This window comes from Choloepus didactylus (assembly GCF_015220235.1).
Source record: "Choloepus didactylus isolate mChoDid1 chromosome 26 unlocalized genomic scaffold, mChoDid1.pri SUPER_26_unloc1, whole genome shotgun sequence".
NCBI classification, from domain to species: Eukaryota; Metazoa; Chordata; class Mammalia; order Pilosa; family Megalonychidae; genus Choloepus; species Choloepus didactylus.
Genome location: NW_023637614.1, coordinates 2,506,729 through 2,527,583, shown reverse-complemented (window position 1 = coordinate 2,527,583; position 20,855 = coordinate 2,506,729). Strand labels below are relative to the sequence as shown.

Here is a 20,855-nt window from a genome sequence, read left to right as displayed (position 1 = left end):
TGAATGCACCATCTATATGAATGCAGCTTGAAGGTGGACTTCAAGCTGCTAAAGAATACATATGACACCAGCAAAAGTTATGCAGGTGGAGACAAAAAAACTGCTTTAACCAACCCAAAGAAGACAAAATTTAGGGAAACTACTTTTATAATCTACTAGAAAATAGAAATGTAGACAGGAGGAGAATATGCCTGCTTTCCAAGCTCAAAGAAACGGATTCACACTCCTGTCAGGGTGAAATGCAAAGACAGTTTCAATTTGCCTTAGTTACTTAGGACATAAAAGTATTCACTTACAAATATCCATTCAGAACATAATCTATTCCAAAGTTTAGAACCTGGCTAAGAAAGTTACCCTAAAGAAGTGATCCACATTCTTTTGTTCTATCAATCCCTGTGGCAGCTGGAGGTTAATTGTGTTTTCAGGAACTGAATAATTTTCTGCCTCTCCACCATAGGATGGAACAAGGCATTTCCTCAAGCCAGAGATGACTGGTGACTCTGACTACCCACCAATAACAGTTCACACTTCCAAGTATTTACTATGCACTTCACATACCTAGTATTCACTATATTGTGGGCATGGTTTTAAAATGCACATTGCATTAACTGATTAGTCTTACTACAAAACCATGTTTAATATTGGTACTCCTATGATCCATATTTTGCAGCAAAGAAAACTGAGAATTCCCTACAGCTGGTAAGTATATGAGCCAGGAATTCATGTCCATGTTCTCAAGTAATACAGCCTGTGATTGTTAGCTTCATGTGTCAAGTTGGCTAGGCTATGGTGCCCAGTACTTTAGTAAAGCAATAACTGGCCTGCTTGTTACTGTGAGGGTATGTTGCTGATCTAAATCATTAGTCAAATGATTGCATCTTAGACTGTTTACATCTACAATCAGAGGAGACTGCCTTCAGCACTGAGAGAAGGCTCATGCAAGGAGTTGAAGGCCTTAAGAAGAGAACTGATTTCAGCAGTCAGAAAGAATAGATTCAAATTCTACTTCAGGCAGTTATCTTCTTCTGGGGAATTCATCAAATCATTCACTGAAAGTCCATCCCAACTTGCCATCTGCCCTATTCAACTTGGATTTGCCAATCACCATAGGGTATGATAAATCCCTTACTATTTACACATATATCCTATTGCTTGTTTCTCTGGAGAACTCTGACTTATACAGCATCCCTCAATTACAGGGATTAATGATGAAGGTATGGTGTAGTAATAATGGTGTCAAGGTAATTCACATGTAAAATTCTGTTTCACACTATGATAGCAGCTAAAGACAATCAAGTTCTGAACTTAAAGGTGAGACAACCAGTTTGACTAAACATAGATTACTTTGATTAAACCCCTAACTCATTCTAAATAGTTACTACCAAGCAATGTCACATACTAAAAGAGAGTTAAAGGCACTCAGATTTGATTAAGGAGATGAAAGAAGGGAATATAATGCCCCATAAGTCTTATAGTCTCCTGGTGGTGATATGCAATGGATTATAGGAATTGAAGTGGTTGCTTCCATCATTTCTGATCCCAGTTTAACAATGCCAGTGAAAAGTTCCTTATACCTTGTGAAGCACATTTAGTATTTGGTTTAGAATAACAGCTTTATCTTGGTAAATGTATATTACTATGAGCAGTTTGCTTCTATGAGAGTGAGACTGAAATATACCTTCAGAGTCTGTCCAAGGCTACCGCAAAATGTATAAGTGCTACCATAAAATTGTACGTTTTGGATGTGAGGAGTGCTATGAGAATGCCACAGTGCTTCATCCATTCTGGTATATTATTAGCAATGATATCCTACCTACAGTGTTTACTCAAGGTGAGGAAGTACAAGTCTTACCCTGAAACTTGGGATGCTTCAAAACTAGGATAGTGCTGAATATTGTACAACCCATTTCTGCAACTATATGATAAGGAAAAAAAAGTAGTCTCTAAACATAGAGGCACACCTCTGATACATTGTGATTTGATAACTAATACCAAGGATATCCAGACTCAATAACAAAGTAAAATTTTTGAATAAGTCAGTTTGGGGGCATACCAATTATTTCGGACACAGTTTACTGAAAATTAAGGGAATCACCCCATTCAATGTGAAGCAGAAATATCAGCACTTCAGTCTATAATAGAGTTTGTACTCCTCATTCTGGAAAACTCCTGGTGAAGACCTCTAGAGTTATTTTAAAAACAACAAAGTATTGAAAGCAGCCAGAACAAGTCCAAATCATAAAATGAACTAAAGAAGTCTGTTCTATATGATGCCCAGTAATTTATACTGCTGGTATCTTGGCTAGCCTCATATGAACTAAACAAAGCTATGGAGTGAGTTCCTATATGGTTCATCACAGGAACCCAGGCTCAGGCACAAGAGTCTCCTGGCAAATGACTACACCATCACTTGCATAACAGTCCAAGAAAGCAGGAGAAATGATCTTACCTTGGCTGCTTCCCTGGAGACACCAACTTCTCAACAGCTTCTCATAATTCTATCCCAAAGATGAAGGGTACATGTACTGACAAAAGGCTCAGCTTTTATAGTCTCTGGGAAGGGTAAGCAAGTCTCTGCCAATGAGCAACTTTACATGCTGGCAAGCAGTTGTGATCAGTTAAAATTAAATTTCTCCCCTTGTTGCCTGCTGTCTCTGGCAAAACAGATACATACTGAACACCTGCATGCAAATAAGCATGAGGGAAACATAGCAAATGGCTGAACACAAACAGGCAAGAGATGGAACATAATGTCACAGCACAAGAGGGCTTTTGTAGCCAAAGGACTATAGAAAGCATGGGACAAGTTCTGAAACATGAGCTTTTATTACAGTCCTTACTTACAGGATGGGATATTTGAGCAATGTTGCCTGGAATCAGCAGCTTCTCTGAATGGATTCAGGAACTGCTCTGAATGGTGGCCAGTTCAGAGCAGAACATGGAAATAGTCTGCATTTTAGGGGGCTGAATAAACTCATTATAAGGGGTCAATATTCAAATGGTTATGAGAGCACAGGGCAGGGAGCATGATCATGCAACATAGAGGGTGGTTGATTGTAATCAGCAAAGAGGAGAGGAGGATTAAAGAGATAACAGTATCTCAGGACATCTCAGGGAGGAGGTAGTTTTGAGTATAGATTACAGTTATCACCTGATATTACAAACAGAATAGGTCAAACCTCATCTGTCTTAGATCAAGCAAAATGCTTGTGCAGTTCTCAAGTCACATGGGGGACCACAGTCTCCCACATTCCAACCCCACACAGTGATTTGCATTGACCATAGGACAGACATTTCATCCGTAATTCGCAATACAGTGAACAGCAGAGCACAAGTGAAGAAGAACATATGGACAGTAATCCCCATGACACCATGGCCAACCTAAAGAATTAAACAATTTGGTCAAAGGATTATCAGATAAATGTTCAATATGATCTGGCATATGATCAAGAGCTTGTTTTACATTTTGTGAGTTATCAGATAGATATACACAATATTGAATACACCTGGGGCTATAATAGCAAAAGGATAAACTACCAATCTGCTTTAGTCTATATCGTTTATTTTTTTTTTACCTTTTCCTAACTTTGTCCACAGAAATAAATTTCCCTTTCCACAAACTTTCTGCAACTTTCTATAACCACCCAGGTTTTTGTCTTGCATTTTCTCTTTTCCATTCTGAAACAGTTATTTAGAACAAAACTACATTCCTTATCCTTTTTGTACAAAATATTCCTTATAACTCTTATACTTAAGTTACCAAAATAATTTTGAAAACAGTTTTCAAGCATTCTACAGCACACAATTACTACTAAAATTAAAACATTAGATTAATGCTAAATAAAACACTTTAATACATTATTGAAACAGTAATATACAGTTTTTTTTAACAAGAATTAATAGCACATGTAGGAACAATATATAAGCTGAGTTTTCATTAGTGGATAGAAGAGTTCCAGGTGAGGGTTTTAAAATGCCATATTTTCTTCCCTCTGTGGGGAGCCCTTCAGTGTCAGATCTACAGTTAGTTTTTGGTTGTAAAGTTATGCATACCATTCGCTGGGGAATAAAGGCCCCAGATGGGCTCTACAAGTAATGTTTGTCACAGTAAATACCCCATGGGGTTATGATTCTCAACCAGTTTGGCTGCATGAGTCAGAGCCAGGACCAATTGACCTTATTTTCCACAATTTCTAGTGTTTGTGGCACAGGCAAGAGCAGATTATTTTCACTGCCTCACTGCAGATTGAAGGCAGCTGGTCCCCCTTATTTGAATTTGTAAGGCCTGCGTGGGCTCTGCAGTTACCGTTTGCACAGGCCACAGGTGCCAGAGATGCTGCTTTGGATCTGGAGTTAATGCTGGTACATCATCAAGTCCATTGTTGTAAGGAGAATCTATCATCTTTTAAGTGTTCCTTTAAAAGGCCATGTATTCTTCCAATTAACCCAGTTGCTGTGGGAGTATAGGGAAGTGAAAATTCCAAAGGCCATTATGTTCTGTATCCCAGGCCTGGGTTAAGTGCCTGGTGAAGGGGGTCACCCAATCACTGTCACCGTATGTGGAGGACCTGGAAAAGGCACTTAATTATTTTTAAAGCTACATATGTTACCTCACCAGTTGGCCTTGACCCCTGGAAAGGCCAGCAGCAGTCCTATAGCTGTATCTACGTTGGTGAAACTGTATTTTTCCCCTTTGGACAGAGGAAAGGGGCCAACATAGTATATAATAATGGTAGAAAGAAAGAAAAAAATTGTGTATAGTCTCATATAAAATATGGCACTTTGTTTTCAGGTGTATTTATTCTCTTTCATTTAAGTATATCTCATTGCTTTCCTCAGTCTGGATGGACAAATTTGGAATCTGCAGACCCATCCTTTAAAAGAATGTTCCTCAATTTTTGCTTATTCAGTGTCTCTTGATGAGATTGAATCTATGAATTTTAGGGAGGAATATCAGAAAATCATTGTGCCCTCAGGGTGATTTGTTTCTAAATGTTAACTTTGTATTAATATCCTTTGAATTCACAATACTTTAAACCTCATCTGTGACCTAAAGCAACACACAAACATCAAAAATCACCAGCTTATAACAAAAGGAAGCAAAGCTTAAGAAAAACAAATAACCTGAAAAAACTCCTTTGCTTCCATCATGGTACAAGTTTGCATTAATGTGGTATCTTCAATGCAGTTAATTAAAGGAGATTTCTAATATAAACTGTTCTGTTAGTACAGGCCATGTATTCTTATAGGAGACTTGTGTATTTATGCACAGTCCTAGGTTTCTTATTTCCCTCTATTTTCATCTAGTTCTAATTACAGTACTTCATATCCCTCATTCCCACTTTCAAATCGAGTCTTCTGTTGAACCTTAAGTTCAGAATCAGCCACATTCCATACCAAGTGTTACTGAAGCTTTCCCATTACTCCAAATGGGATTCTGTATACCCAGGTGTGCCCAATATACAGTGGGACTTCATGGCATGAGGAACCTCAGGAAGGAAATATCACTACAGCTAGGAAATGTGCAGAGGACAGAGTCAGCCCAGGTTCCCAAAGCACCTAGAATTGTGGTGTGCCTTTGGAATGCATGTGTGTGAGTTATGCTGACCTACATGAGTTACACTGGCCCACAGGACCCACACCCCCTTCCCTGTCCCTGTCCAAAACTGCCACACACGGGGCAGCCAATTAGGACTCAGCACACCTGCTGGCCACTTGGCAGTTAAGCTCAGGTGTCAGGTGCTCTCGGTAGCTGGGGTCTAGTACTGGATGCGGTGTCCATCTGCCCAGAAATAGAGGGCCACGCACACTTGCGCGTGGCCCTCGCAACCTCTCATCCCTGCAGTATAGAACACCAAGGCGACGGCAAAGGGGACAAAGGTAGGGCGGCTTTGCAGTGCCGAGGAGCTCCCGGTTGTCATCCTGAGGTCGTGTGCTGGGCAAGAAGTCCCAGCGAGGAGGGATTCCAGAGGCCCATAAACTCAAGGTACAGCAGTGACTGTTACCGCTGGTGAGTGTGAGGAGCTGGGTTTCGCTGTGGGAGTGTGGGAGCTGTAGGAGCTGCGAAGTGAGGTCTGGAGGGAAAAGGTCTGAGAAGTGCGGGTCAGCGGGAGCTCAGGTCTGAAAGGCTGCTGGGTGAGGGCCGTGGGTTTCAAGTGTTGAAGTCTGAGGAGGGGGGGTTGTGGGCAGTGGGGGTAGCCAGGGGCAAGGCCTGGGACCAGGGGCTGTGGGGCTTCGGGCTGCAGAGGGTGAGGTGTGCAGGGCACGGGGGAAGCACCCTGAAAAGCCTTGGAGCTGGGTTCTGGAAAGGAAACCTGGCCCTAGAGCCAGTTCCTCAAGGCCCATTGAGTTTGCAGCTTCTTCTGCTCTGGACTGTCAAGCAGAGTTTGTGGTCCAGGCCACATCTTAGCCACTGAAGGGAAAGGAGTGAATTAGAGAAAAACTGTTGTGTTTCATGGGCTCAGGGGTGAACAAGAGAACAGGGCATGCATGTGGGCAAAGGGGGTTCATGTTGAGGTGTCCCAGATTGGGGAAGGCTTTGCTGCCACTTGGGAGCAGGCCCCAGGGAAATGGGGACCACTCTCAAGAACAGTGTGCAGACTGTTCTAATTTCATTTTGAGATTTTGTTGCTAAATACTTGGAGGTCATTTTGGCATGAATATAAAATATTATTTCACCCAAGTGTGATTATGGGAGGCACAAATGTATTTTCTCATCTAGGGATAACTTCATGGGTTGCCCAAACTGGGACACTTGTGAAACTGAACAGGGACCCTGGAGGTCATTGCCTGAGCAAAGCTGAAAACCAGAACTGTGTGGTCATCACACTTGAAGTGTATTTGTTGAAATGACTTGGTATTCTCACACTGCAGTGTGCATCAGGATCACCTGGAGAGCTGGTTAAAACTCACATTGCTGACCTCCCCCCATGGAGTGGCAGTGGCAATGGGATGCCCATTATTTGTGTTTTTAACAAGTTCCAGGTGCCACTGATGCAGCCAAAGCCTGCATTTTGAGAAGTTGCACTAGTTAAAAAGTATTCTGTATTAGAGATGGCAGTTCATCTTCTGACTGAGATTTTAAAAATTTCATTTCACACTATTGTTCTGGGGGACAGGGAGCACATGTTCTGGGCTGCATGCTAGAGGCTAAATGTGGATTTAACCTCTTAGTCTGGAGGAACTCTGAAGTGTGCATAGAAGCAAGCCAGGGAAATGAATTCCCATGCAGCAAGGTAGCTTCTGGAACACAGGTGGGAATGCAGCTCTGTAGAAGATGATGGAAGAAATGTCATTTGAGCTGGTCCTTAAAGGATAAAGTGAGTTCTTCTAGTTTAGGAAAGCAAGGGAGTCACTTTAGGGAAAGGGTATGCAATGATATAACGCAAATCATGGAACTTCTTGTGGCTGGTGAGTGAAAGAATGTAGTGTTTGCTAGAGTCTAGAGCAGGGGTCACTGGATTTGATTCTGTGCCCTGTCACTGAGACACTTTAGCAGATATGCCAAATGCCCAATATGAGCTTAAGTATAATTGTGTAGCTATCATCACTATAAATCTGTAAAATGAACAAGAGTTCAAAGTGAGACTAAAAATTGTGTTATTCTGGCACCTCAGTGGTTTATCTCATGTACTTTTTGGGAAATTCCTGATTTAGAGACAGATTGTAAAGGATCTTATATATTGAGTTAATATGTTTGCTTTTAGCCCTATGGAACAAATACTCAATGAGGTCTTTAAAATTGGAGAATATCACCACAGAGCAAAGAATTTTAGAAGCTAGTAAAATTCAGAAAAAAGATGATAACCTGATTCAGAGTGCTCTGAAATTCTTAGAACACTTGGAAATCAGAAAACCAGTAACTAAACCTAGAGATATTCTGCAGTTCATTCCCTCATTGTACTGTTTCTCTCCTTTTCTTGACACCCATCTTAACTTTTTTGAAAGATAGTTATGACACAGTACAAATTATCATTAGGCTATAATGACACAGATTCTGAAATTAATCTTATAGATATATACTCATTCTTTCCCAATTGCCATTTTGTCAGCCTCCTAAACTTTCAATTTTAAAAGAATTATAAAATTAAATATGACCTGCATCTACCTCACACAACACATTTAATTTGTCAATATATTTAGTAAATACTACCTCATAATAGTTCGCAAGTTTGCCTTTCTGTGAATTGCCACTGCTAAAATACATCTTTTCTCACTTGGACAAAAGCAATTATCATTCCCAAATTATCTCTAGCCCTCTTGTAACCCTCCCCATGTGCTTTGGCAATAGCATTTCTTATGCCTTTGAACAACCCTTTCAATCCTATTCCTTTCCATAGATCTCTGATACTTATATCCCATTAACAAACAATTGTCACCTGTATCCATTTCCATAATCTTGAAATCACCATGTTTAACACATCTGAACATATTAGATTACCATCACCCCTCACTACTTCTATCACACAAGTCCCCAGCACTCCATATTATAAGACATTGATTTTACATTCTTCAGAGAGTTCATAGAAGTGGTAACATACAATCTGTCTCCTTTTTGTGTTTGACTTATTTCACTCAGAATTATATCTTCATGGTTCATCTGTGTTGCCATATGTTTCAGGACCTTATTCCTTCTTACTGCTGCATCATATTCCATAGTATGTGTATATCATGTTTTATTTATCCACCTCTTCATATGTCCCTGGCCCATGATTAGGCTATCCATATTAATACAGTTATTTTAAATGAGCTCTTAAGTATGTTTTTATGTAACATTTGGATATATTGAAATGACAAAAATTGATGCTTATATTGCAAATTAATGGTATCAGGGGAAAAGAAAGCTTTTGAATATCACATAAAAATCCAAATCAGTTTCAGCAGCCATGGTTCTTTGGATTTGTGTTCCAGCAGAAAATTAACATGGGCTAGAAGCACAAGCCCAGTGCTTTAGCTAGCATGGTCAATTGAATGTGCTGGGACTGAGATTCTCTGTAGCTGTGGATTAGTTATCATTGAGCTAATAAAGTAGGACTCGTGCATAGGTAACCTTTTCAATCTCCTACAATTTATGTCATTCCCTGGCAATTAGAAAAGCAGCTACAGTAACATCAGCTTCTGAGAGGCTCATCTTTCTCCTGGAATTTACTGGCTAGACAGTAAATTCCAAACTTTACATTCTGTGCCAAACTAAAGCATGCAGGTTGTCATGAAAAGGGGTAAAAATCAGTGTTTCTTAGAACTTCTTACTTCTATCATCAAAAGTAAAAAGGAGTTCACATCAGTTTGTGTAAGGCTGTGTATAAAGTAATTATTAATTTCTAGGACTCTCAGCCAGAAAATAGGCAGCCAGGAAAAAAAGTTGGAGAGATTTGTCCTTCTCTTCACCTCAAAACTTGTTTAAACAATAACTAACTCATTCCTCTGCCAGAAAGTATAGGCCATGAACATATCTGGTGGTCAGTAATCACCTTGTTTATACCCAGTTGCCTTTCCTTAACATCAAAATGTGCTGTAAATAAGCATTACTTTTATCATTGAAGATTTCCTTTAAGAGTAAGTGTGATGAACTATATAATTTTAAAATGTTTCTTTAGAATTCTCTTCAACATAATGGGATCTTTGTCATTTCAGTTAGTGATTTTGTGTGAGGCTCAAAACATGTTAAACAAATTTTATTATGTTACTTATCATAAAATATGTAAGACAACCATATTAATAAAATTCTTCATGTCACTAATGAGACACTAATGGTTGAGATTTGAGGATTACTCAGTGCCCCTAGTTGGAGGCAGTAGTGGATGGGCATCCTGGACAAATAAAAAGAAAACTATTTCAGGACCCATTAAGACAACAATTCTCCTCAGTAATGGTTGAAAACATGTTCTGGTGACCCCACAGTTGTCTTCTCAGAATCTGTTATCTGCAAGTGGGCAGGTGCAGCAGGTCTTGTGTCCTTCAAATACCTCCCAGCACATTCCTGCACAAGCACAGAAGCTCATCTCCAAATCTAACCCAGTTCATATTCAGAAGCAGAAGAAATTACAGACAACTCCTGTGCCTCACCATGTCTCTAGGCCACTGAAAAACACCCAAAAGTATAAGCTGTGCCAGCCACCAGCATCTGGAAACAATCCTGGAAAAGAAGAATCAAAAGCAATGGGCTTTGGAGAATTTTGAAATTGGTTGCCTGCTGGGTAAAGGAAATTTTGGTAATGTTTATTTGGCAAGAGAGAGACAAAGAAAATTTATCCTGGCTCTTAAGGTATTATTTGAAGCTTAGTTGAAGAAAGCAGGAATTGACCACCAGGTGAGAAAAGTAGAAATACAGTCTCATCTTAGGCATCCTAATATTCTCAGACCGGTTATTTCCATGATGCCACCAGAGTTTACCTAATTCTAGAGTATGCACCTCTTTGAGCAACTATAGAGAACTTCAGAAACTTTCCAAGTTTGATGAACAGAGGACTGCTACTTATATCACAGAATTGGCAGATGCACTGTCTTAGTGTCATTCATAGAAATTTATTCATAGGGACTTCAAGCTGGAGAACCTGCTCTTCAGGTCAGTTGGAGAGCTTAATATTGCAGACATTGGGTGGTTGGTACAGGCCCATCCTCCAGGAGAGCCACTCTCTGTGGAACCCTTGACTCCTTGCCTCCTGAGTTGAAGGCTGAATGCATGATGAGAAGATGGATCTCTGGAGCTTTGGAGTCCTTTGCTATGAATTTTTAGCTTGGAAACCTCCTTTTGAGGCAAATACATACCAAGAGACTTGCAACAGGATATCAAGGGTTGAATTCACATTCCCTGACTTTGTAACAGAGGGAGCCAGGGACCTCATTTCAAGACTGTTGAAGCATAATCCAAGACAAAGGCCAACTCTAAAAGAAGTACTTGAGCACCCCTGGATCACAGCAAATTCATCAAAGCCATGAAGTAGCCAAAAAAAAACAAACACACAAAGAATCAACTAGCCAGTCATCTCTGTGCCAGCCCAGCTGGGAGCTGAGGGAGGTTGGGTGGCTGCAGCTAGGGAATGGGTGGTTGGGGAGGGGATGTTGGGAGGTGCCAGGCAGGTGGGGATCAAAAGCGATGAATTCTCAGCTCTTCCTCCTCTGGGGCAATTCACCTCCTGTTCCAACACTGGATGATTTGAGCCTCAAGGGTGCCGAGAGCTGGGGGCCTGGATGCAGACAGCTCCTCCCCTCCTCTGCCCCCTCCCTGGCCTGACCATCTGGCTGCCATCACAGTGACCCCCCTACCATCCCCTCCCCAGCTGCTGCCACCTTGGCTGTCCAGGGACCTGCTTGCCTGCACCTGCTCCGGGGAAGTTGAGACAACATGATTGTGATATTGATCTGTTTTCCAAACACAATATAGCATGTCAATGATATTTAGCTGTTGGCCTTTAAAAACAACTTTCAAGATTAAGGAATTGTAGATTAAAAGAAAATGATTTAATTTAGGCTTAAATTCCTCTGATTAAGCATGTGAAAGTAAGGTTATCAATCTGTCACAATGAAAAGACTACACTTCTGTGCCCTGTATTTTTGTCTTTTTAGGTTGAACACTATCACCTGAGGCAGTGAAGAAGGAGGCAGAGTTGGACAATTCCCTGGAATGCTGAGTAGAAGAAATGAAGGAACAAGGCAAGGCTTAGTCCATGTGATGCACACATTAGCGAGTGAGAACATCCCAGCTTCCCACCAGAGGGTGAATTGGCAAGCAATCAGAATGTAATTGAAGCAGTTTACAATAGACTGAATCCTTGCAAAAATGATGACACTGACTACATCAACTGATGATAGGTGGTAAATTTGCTCATCTGGCTATGGAGTTTACCTTCACCTCCAAAGGACAGTATAGCTCAAATTCCTTGAACCATTTTAACCTCCATCCTCAACTTTTAAGAATGATAAGACATGGGTGAGAGTGATTACATCAGAGAAGTTCAGCAGTACAACAGCTAGCCCAGAACTGATCTTCTTTTTTTGTTTTGTAAATTTGAGACTTATAGAAATGTGATTTCAATCCATAATTCATGTTGTAAATCAGATTCCAACAATTTTTGTTGTATGATTTTGTTTTTGTAAAGTAATTGTCCTTGTGCAAAATGCTCATATTTATGAATGGCTTTAAGTCAGTATCAAAGTTACAAAAATGTTTGGCTTGTTGTGTGATGCAACAGATATATAGCCCTTTTGAGTCATGTTGTGTTCTGGACTTGGGGTTGGGACAGGGAGAACAGCAGCCATATCAGCTAGATGCTCAAACATGCACATGATTATGGAGAATAATTTCAAAATCTTACAAAGCTGAATATCCAGAGATTTACTGAAAGCTGTCTTAATGTTCTTGGCAGTCAGATTGGCATCATTGATAAAGCTAGTCCCTTCAGTGAACTGTCTTTTAGGATGTTCTCTCCTTGTTGCCATGAGTACTGCAGGTAATACAGTATATTTATAAAAATATCAATCTTGGGGCTACAATGCATTAATTCTTTGCACCTGTTTTACAAATCCTTTCTTACCTTAAATTACCAATTGATAAGCAGCAGCTTCCTACTTATAGTAGGAAAGTGCCACGTTTTTGCTATCATGATTGGCTGGGCCTGCTGTTGTTCCTAGTAAGATATTCTGAATTCCATTTTATCAATAAAGCTTGATTTAACAACCAAATTTAATCATGTATGTGTAATTCCTCTTTTATGCTGACTTTTTAAAATACCATGTCATTGTAATGAAAAGTTCCTCATGGGGAAAGATTTTAGTCTTTTTTAAATAGACAATAATGTTACTCAAAGCCTAAAGATGGAAATGTTTCCCTTCTGTTAGAAAGACTGAAAGATTTAATTCTCTGTTGCTCCTTAATCTATTTTTAAATAGGTTTCTTTCAGGCTGCTTATTTTTCATCAAGATGTGCATCAGCTTGAATTTGCCTACTGTTTAAGATAATTGTCAGAGCTTGACAGTCCAGGTATGTGTGTAAGTGTGAACCTGTGTTTGCCTGTGATTGTTAATTGGCCCATGTCTTTAGAATATAAGTGGTTATGATGTTTTTGTGATTTGAAATATAGCATGTTGCTACTATTTAGCTGTTGGCCTTTAAAAATAACTTCCAAAGCTACAGGCATTGTAGATTATAAGAAAATAATTTAATTTAGGCTTAAATTCCTCTGATTAAGCATGTGAAAGTAAGGTTATCAAATATGTCACAATGAAAAGACTACTGTTCTGTGCCCTGTATTTTTGCCTCTTTAGGTTAAACACTGTTATTTATCACCATGTAATTTAATCATTCAGTAGGCAGATTCCCCACCAGAAAACTGTTAAAATGTGAGATCAAATTATGACAGAATACAAAACAAAAACTTGTGTATAAAAAATAGTATAATCAATTTTGTTATATTTGTTTTTTCCCTAACTTGGAAATTTACATATTTGTATAGATAACCTTAAAACTAATGTAAAGTTAGGGGAGTAGTGGGAAAACTAATGGGAAATGTATCAGATTTAAGTAGTTACATACCAGGAAAGTCTTTCATTATCCCTCTTATTTGTGAGGTGATTAAATGTAACTTTGTGGTATTTAATTTATATCTTAATTCAGCATGAGTGAAGAAAAATTGAAGTTTTCTATTTTGAAACTCATTAGCATTGGTTTTAAATAACTAATTCAATACTTAACTTACAAATAAATGCTTAATATCTAAAAAAAAAAAAAATCAACTAACCAACCATCTTAAGAATCTTGCAGGGCCTGGGCGGGGATAGATGGTGGAGTGGTGAGGAGCAGAATTTCGTCTCTCCTCTAGAGCAGCTGGCAATTACCTAAGAACTACATGAAACAGTGTTTTTGGGGTCTCCAGTAACCAGTGACACATTGGACACAAGTTTGGAATTGGAGGAAAAGGTGAGATCGCAGCGAACATTGTAAGTTCCCCAGACCAGGGGTCTGCCGCCCCTCCCTACCCAGACCTCACAGACTGTCTTGCTGCTGGCTCCCTGAAAGGGGGGAAAAAAAAACCCAAAAACAGCAATCTGCTGCGGGCAAGAAGGGAGCCTCAACCCAGTCTCAACTGCAGAATTAACAAATTAATTAACTAACTTTGGGAGCTGGGGTGCTAAAGAAGGGCTGGGCTCCAAGAAAGTGGGGGCACGTAAAAGCAGGCACCCATTCTCAGACTCCAAAAAAGCCATTTTTTTCCCCTTACATTTTGTCCCTTCTGGCTTCTCACTGATCTCTTATCTTTTTGCATTTCAATAGCCCCCTGCAGGGGTGGAACTGAAGCGGTTGGAGAGTAATTATCAGACAATAGCCCAAAGCATATATTTAAATGCTCCATTCTGACACTGACAAAACTTCCAGGCTGGGGAAAGACTTTTAAAAGAGACTCTTTTTTTTTTTTTTTTTTTTTTTTTTTTTTTTTTTTTGATTTCTATTTTTTTTTTTTAAATCTAAAAGTAATATATGTGGTTATTTTCTATCAGAAAGCCCAGGTTGAGGGACTAGGCTGGGCTTGGGGGAGACAGAGTACCCACAGTGTTTTTGAATTCCATATTCACTACTGAAGGCCTTGACCCCTGTCTTTAATTGGCAACTCAGGCTGACCAAGGAATCTACCTGGAGAGGCCCCAAAGAGGAGAGGGGAGAAGGGAATAGGGCCCCTGAGAGACAACTGGAGTTCTGAGGATTGGGAGAGTGGAGGGAGGTCCAGCTCAACTGGCAGTCCTCCTTCTGGGAATTCAGACCCCAGGGGCTGGAATTCAGATTCCTGCTTCAGTCAGCCATGCCCCTGACAGGATCAGAGTCACCAGGAGAACTAAAGGCTCCATACCTCCTTACACTGGTGGGGGAGCTGTGGGCTGGCCAGTGCCACCTGCTGGACAGGAGAAGAAAAGCATCAATTCTAAAGGCCTCATAGGAAGGTCTCATTCTCAGGAAAACTCCATACCCTCCCAATGAGACCTGGGCCTCACTAGACTGGGAAAATCTGACTAGGGTCGACCACATCTGAGGAGACCCACTCACAAAAAGGTTACATAGAGGCAGAGCAAGAAACAGAAAAAACAAGAGGGGAAAAATTCTGATAAACTAAATAGAACCTAAGTTAGAGGTCTAGAATAAGCTGAACTGAATAACAGAGGCCAGAGAACAAAGCCAACCAACAAGAAAACCACTAGGTAAAAGACAGAAAACAAGCTCCAAAATAAACTAATAAAGAAAATCAGATGCCTAGACAACTTAAGATAACAAGCCATACCAGGAAACACGAAAACATGGACCAGCCAAAGGAACAAACTAAAAGCTCAGCTGAGACACAGGAGTGGAGGCAACTAATGCTAAATAAATTTGATGAAATGAAGGAAGATATAGCAAAAGAGCTGAAGGATATAAAGAAGACACTGGCTGACCATAAAGAAGAATTCATAAACTTAAAAAAACAAATGGCAGAACTCATGGGAATGAAGGCCACAATGGAGGAGATGAAAAACACAATGGAGGGACACAACGGTAGATTTAAACAGGCAGAAGAAAGGATCAGTGAACTGGAAGACAGGTCATTTGAATTCATACACACAAAAGAACAGATGGTGAAAAAAATGGAAAAATATGAGCAGGGACTTAGGGAGCTGAGTGACAACATGAAACGCACAAATATACGTGTTATGGGTATCCCAGAAGGAGAAGAGAGGGGAAAAGGGGGAGAAAGAGTAATAGAAGACATATTCACTGAAAATTTCCCAACTTTTATAAAAGACAGAAAATTAGAGATTCAAGAAGTACAACGTACCCCAAATAGAATAGATCCCAATAGACCTACTCCAAGACACTTACTGGTCAGATTGTCTAGTGTCAAAGACAAAGAGAGGATTCTGAAAGCAGCAAGAGAAAAGTGATCCATCACATACAAGGGAAGGTCAATAAGACTATGTACAGATTTCTCTGCAGAAACCATGGAGGCAAGAAGACAGTGGCATGATATATTTAATATACTGAAAGAGAAAAACTGCCAACCAAGAATTCTATATCCAGCAAAACTTTCCTTCAAAAATGAGGGAGACATTAAAACATTTTCAGACAAACAGACACTGAGAGAGTTTGTGAATAAGAGACCAGCACTACAAGAAATACTAAAGGGAGTGCTACAGGCTGATAGGAAAAGACAGGAGAGAGAGAGTTGGAGAAGAGTACAGACCTAAAGAGACAAAAATACAGGGCAGAGAACAGTAGTCTTTTCATTGTGACATATTTGATAACCTTATTTTCACATGCTTAATCAGAGGAATTTAAGCCTAAATTAAATTATTTTCTTATAATCTATAATTCCTTAAGCTTTGAAAGTTATTTTTAAAGGTGAACAGCTAAATATTATCAACATGCTATATTTCAAATCACAAATACATCATAACCACTTACATTCTAAAGATGTGGGCCAATTAACAATCATAGGCAAACACAGGCTCACAAACACACACATACCTGGACTGTCAAGCTTTGACAATTATTTTAATTAAACTGTAGGCAAATTCAAGCTCATGCACATCTTAATGAAAAATAAGCAGCCTGAAAGAAACCTATTTAAAAATAGATTAAGGAAAAACAGACTTAAATCTTTTAGTCTTTCTAATGGAAGGGAAACATTTCCATCTTTAGGCCTTGAGTAATATTGTTGTCTATTTAAAAGAGACTAACAACTTTCTCCATGAGGAATTTCTCATTACAATGGCATGGTATTTTAAAATGTCAGCATAAAAGAGGAATTACAATAGATGATTAAATTTCTTGTTTGTTAAATCAAGCTGTATCAATAAAATGGAATTCAGAATATCTTACTAGGAATAGCAGCAGGCCCAGCCAATCATGATAGCAAAAAGTGGCAGTTTCCTACTATATGTAGGAAGCTGCTTCTTATCAATTTGTAATTTAAGGTAAGTAAGGACTTGTAAAACAGGTGCAAAGAATCAATGCATTCTAGCCCCAAGATTGATATTCTTATAAATATAATATATTACCTGCAATACTCATGGCAACAGAGAGAACATCCCAAAAGACAGTTAAGTGAAGGGACTAGCTTTATCAATGATGCCAGCCCCACTGCCAAGAACCTTAAGATAGCTTTCAGTAAATCTCTGGATATTCAGCTTTGTAAGATTTTGAAATTATTCTCCATAATCATGTGCATGTTTGAGCATCTAGCTGATATGGCTGCTGCTCTCCCTGTCCCAACTCCAAGTCCAAAACACAACATGACTTGAAAGGGCTATATATCTGTTGCATCACACAAGCCAAACATTTTTGTAACTTTGATAATGACCTAAGCAGTTCATAAATAAATATGAGCATTTTGACTAAGGACAATTACTTTACAAAAAAAAGAAGATCATACAACAAAAATTTTTGGAGTCTGATTTACAACATGAATTATGGTTTGAAATCACATTTCCATAAGTCTCAAATTTACAAAAAAAAAAAGCAAAAAAAGATCAGTTTTGGGCTATCTGTTGTACTGCTGAAATTCTCCAGTATAATCACTGTCACCCATGTCTTATCATTCTTTAAAGTTGAGAATGTAGGTTAAAATGGTTCAAGGAATTTGAGCTATACTCTCCTTTGGAGGTGAAGGTAAACTCCATAGCTAGATGAGCAATTTTACCGCCTATCATCAGTTGATGTAGTCAGTTTCATCATTTTTGTAAGGATTCAGTGTTAGTTCATATTAGTGAGTCCAGACTGTATTTGTCATTCTCTTTCTGGTTAACTTCACTCAAAATAATTGCCTCAAGGTTCAGCCACATTATATGTTCCATGTCTTTGTTCTGTCTTACAGCTTCATAATATTCCATCAAGTGTACATACCACAGTTTGTTTATCCACTTGTTTTTTTATGGATATTTGGGCTATTACCATCCCTTGGCAATCATGAATAATGCTGCAATAAACATTGGTATACTAATATGTTCATGTCTTAACTTTCAGTTCCTCAGAGTATATATCTAGCAATGGAATAGCTGGGTCATATGGCAAATCTAAGCTTCCTGAGCAACCCCCACACTGCCTTCCAGAGCTGTTACAACATTCTATATTCCCACCAGCAATGAATAAGTGTGCCTCTTTCTCCACATCCTCTCCAGCACTTTTAATTTCCTGTTTTTTGTGTAATGGCCATTCTGTTAGTTGTGAGATGGTATCTCATTGTGGTATGGATTGCATTTCCCTAATAGCCAGTGAAGTTAACATTTTTTCATATATTTTTCAACCATTTGTATTTCCTCTTCAGAACAGTGTTTGTCCAGGTCTTTTGCCAATTTATAATTTGTTTGTTCATTTTTCCATTGCTGAGTTGTAGGATCCTTTTATATATTCTGTATATTAAATCCTTTTCTGCTATGTGGTTTCCAAATATCATCTCCAAGTGTGTAGGCTGCATTTTTATTTTTCTGATGCACTTTGATGTACAAAGGTGTTTAATTTTGAGGAGATCCCTTTTGTCTATTTCTTCTTTTGTTGCTTCTGCTTTGGGTGTGAGTTCTAGGAAACCACCTCTTATCACATGATCTTTAAGATATTGCCCTATATTTTCTTCTAAGTGTCTTATGTTCTTAGCACTAATGTTTAGGTTTTGGATCCATTTTGAATTAATCTTTTACACAGTGGGAGATAAGAATCTTCTTCCATTCTTTTGGAAATGAATACCCAGTTCTACAAACACTATTTATTCAAGAGGCTGCTCTGACCCAGTTGGTTTGGCTTGACAGCCTTATGAAAGATCAATTGTCTGTAGATGCAAGGATCTATTTCTGAATACTCAATTCAAATCTATTGGTCAGTATATATATCCTTATGCCAATACCATGCTCTTTTGACCATGATAGCTTTGTAATATGTTTAGTCAGGTATTGTGAGACCTGCCAATTAATTCCTCTTTCTCAAGGTATTTTTGGCTCTGGGGCACCTTACCATCAAAAAAGTTTGGTTATTGCTTTTTCTACTTCTGCAAAGTAAGTTGTTGGGATTTTAATTGGTATTGCATTGCATCTATAAATCAGTTTAGGTAAAATTGCATCTTAACTATATTTAGGCTTCCAATCCATGATCATGGTATGTTCTTCCATTTTTAAGGTCCTGTTTGATATCTTTTAGCAGTTTCTTGTACTTTCTGTGCAAAGCCTTTTGTCACCTTGGTTAAGTTTATTCTTCAACCATTGATTCTTTGTTGATATTGTAAATATAATTTTTTCTTGATTTCATTCTGTTGTACATTAATTGCATATAGGAACTTTGCAAATGTTTTCATGTCAATCTTGTAGCCTGTCACTTTGCTGTATTCACTGAATAGTTCTAGTAACTTTGCTGTAGATTTTTCTGGATTTTCTACCTATAGAATCATGTCATCTGCAAATAGTGAAAGTTTTACTTCTTCCTCTCCAATCTGGATGACTTTTGTTGTTTTTTTTTTTTTTTTTCTCTTACCTAATTGCCTAATTGCTCTAGCTAGACCTTCCTGCAAAATGTTCAATAACAATGGTGACAGCAGCAATCCCTGTCATGTTCCTTTTTTTACAGGGAAAGCTTTCAGTCTTTCCCCATTGAGTATGATGTTAGCTGTAGGTTTTTCATATATTTCCTTTACCATATTGAGAAAGTTTCATTGTATTTATATACTTTGAAGTGTTTTCATCAAGAAAGGATGTTGAATTTTGTCAAATGACTTTTCTGCATCAATAGAAATGATTGTGTGGTTTTTCCACTGTTTTATTAATGTGGAGTATTACATTAATTTGTTTCCTTCTATTGAATCAGCCTTGTATACCTGCAATAATTCCCAACTGTTCATGGTGTATAATTCTTTTAATGTTATGCTGGATTTGATTTGTGACTATTTTCTTGAGTATTTTTGCACCTATATTCATTAAATAGATTGGTCTGTAATTTTCTGTTTTTTGGTAATATCTTTGTCTGATTTTGGAATTAAGGTGATGCTGGCTTCATAGAATGAGTTAACTAGCTTTTGCTCCTCTTCAATTTTTTTAAAGAGGTTGAGCATGATAGGTACTAATTCTTTCTTGAATGCATGTTAGAATTCACATGTAAAACTGTTGGGTCCTGGGCTCTTCTTTCTGAAGAGCTTTTTGATGACTGACTCTATCCCTTTACTTGAGATTGGTTTGTTGAGGTCATCTATTTCTTCTTGAGTCAATATTGGCTGTTCTTGCTTTTCTAGGAAGTTCTTCATTTCATCTGAGTTGTCTAGCTGATTAGCATATAAATGCTGATAGTATCTTCTCATTTTCTTCTTTATTTATGCAGCATCAGTAGTTATAGCTACTTTCCATTTCTGATTGTATTTATTTGCATCCACTCTTTTTTTTTTTTTTTTTTTTTTTTTGGCTGAGCCAGGATTCCACCAATTTCATTGATTTTCTCAAAGAACACACTTCTGGTTTTGTTGATTCTCTCTATTGTTTTCCTGTTCTCAATTTCATTTATTTCTGCTCTAATCTTTACTATTTCTTTCCTTATGTTTGCTTTGGGTTTAGCTTGCTGTTCTTTCTCCATTTCCTCCAGGTGAACAGATAATTTCTCAATATTCACTCTCCCTTCCCTTTTAATACTGGAATTTAGGGAAATAATTTCCTTCTCAGCACAGCCTTTGCAGTATCCCATAAGTTTTGACATGTGTTTTCATTGTCATTTGCCTTCAGGTATTTACTAATTTCTCTTATAATTTCTTCCTTTGGTTTTCTAAGAGGGTGTTTTTTAGCCTCCATATATTTGTGAATTTTACAACCTTCTGCCTATTTCCAACTTCATTCCATTATGGTCTGAGAAAGTTTTTTGTATAATATCA

General features: G+C 38.5%; 1 pseudogene; it reads left to right on the top strand.

Moving 5' to 3' along the window:
• The first annotated feature begins 631 nt into the window (after positions 1-631).
• Positions 632-10,938, top strand: LOC119525715 (annotated as a pseudogene).
• The last annotated feature ends 9,917 nt before the right edge of the window (positions 10,939-20,855 follow it).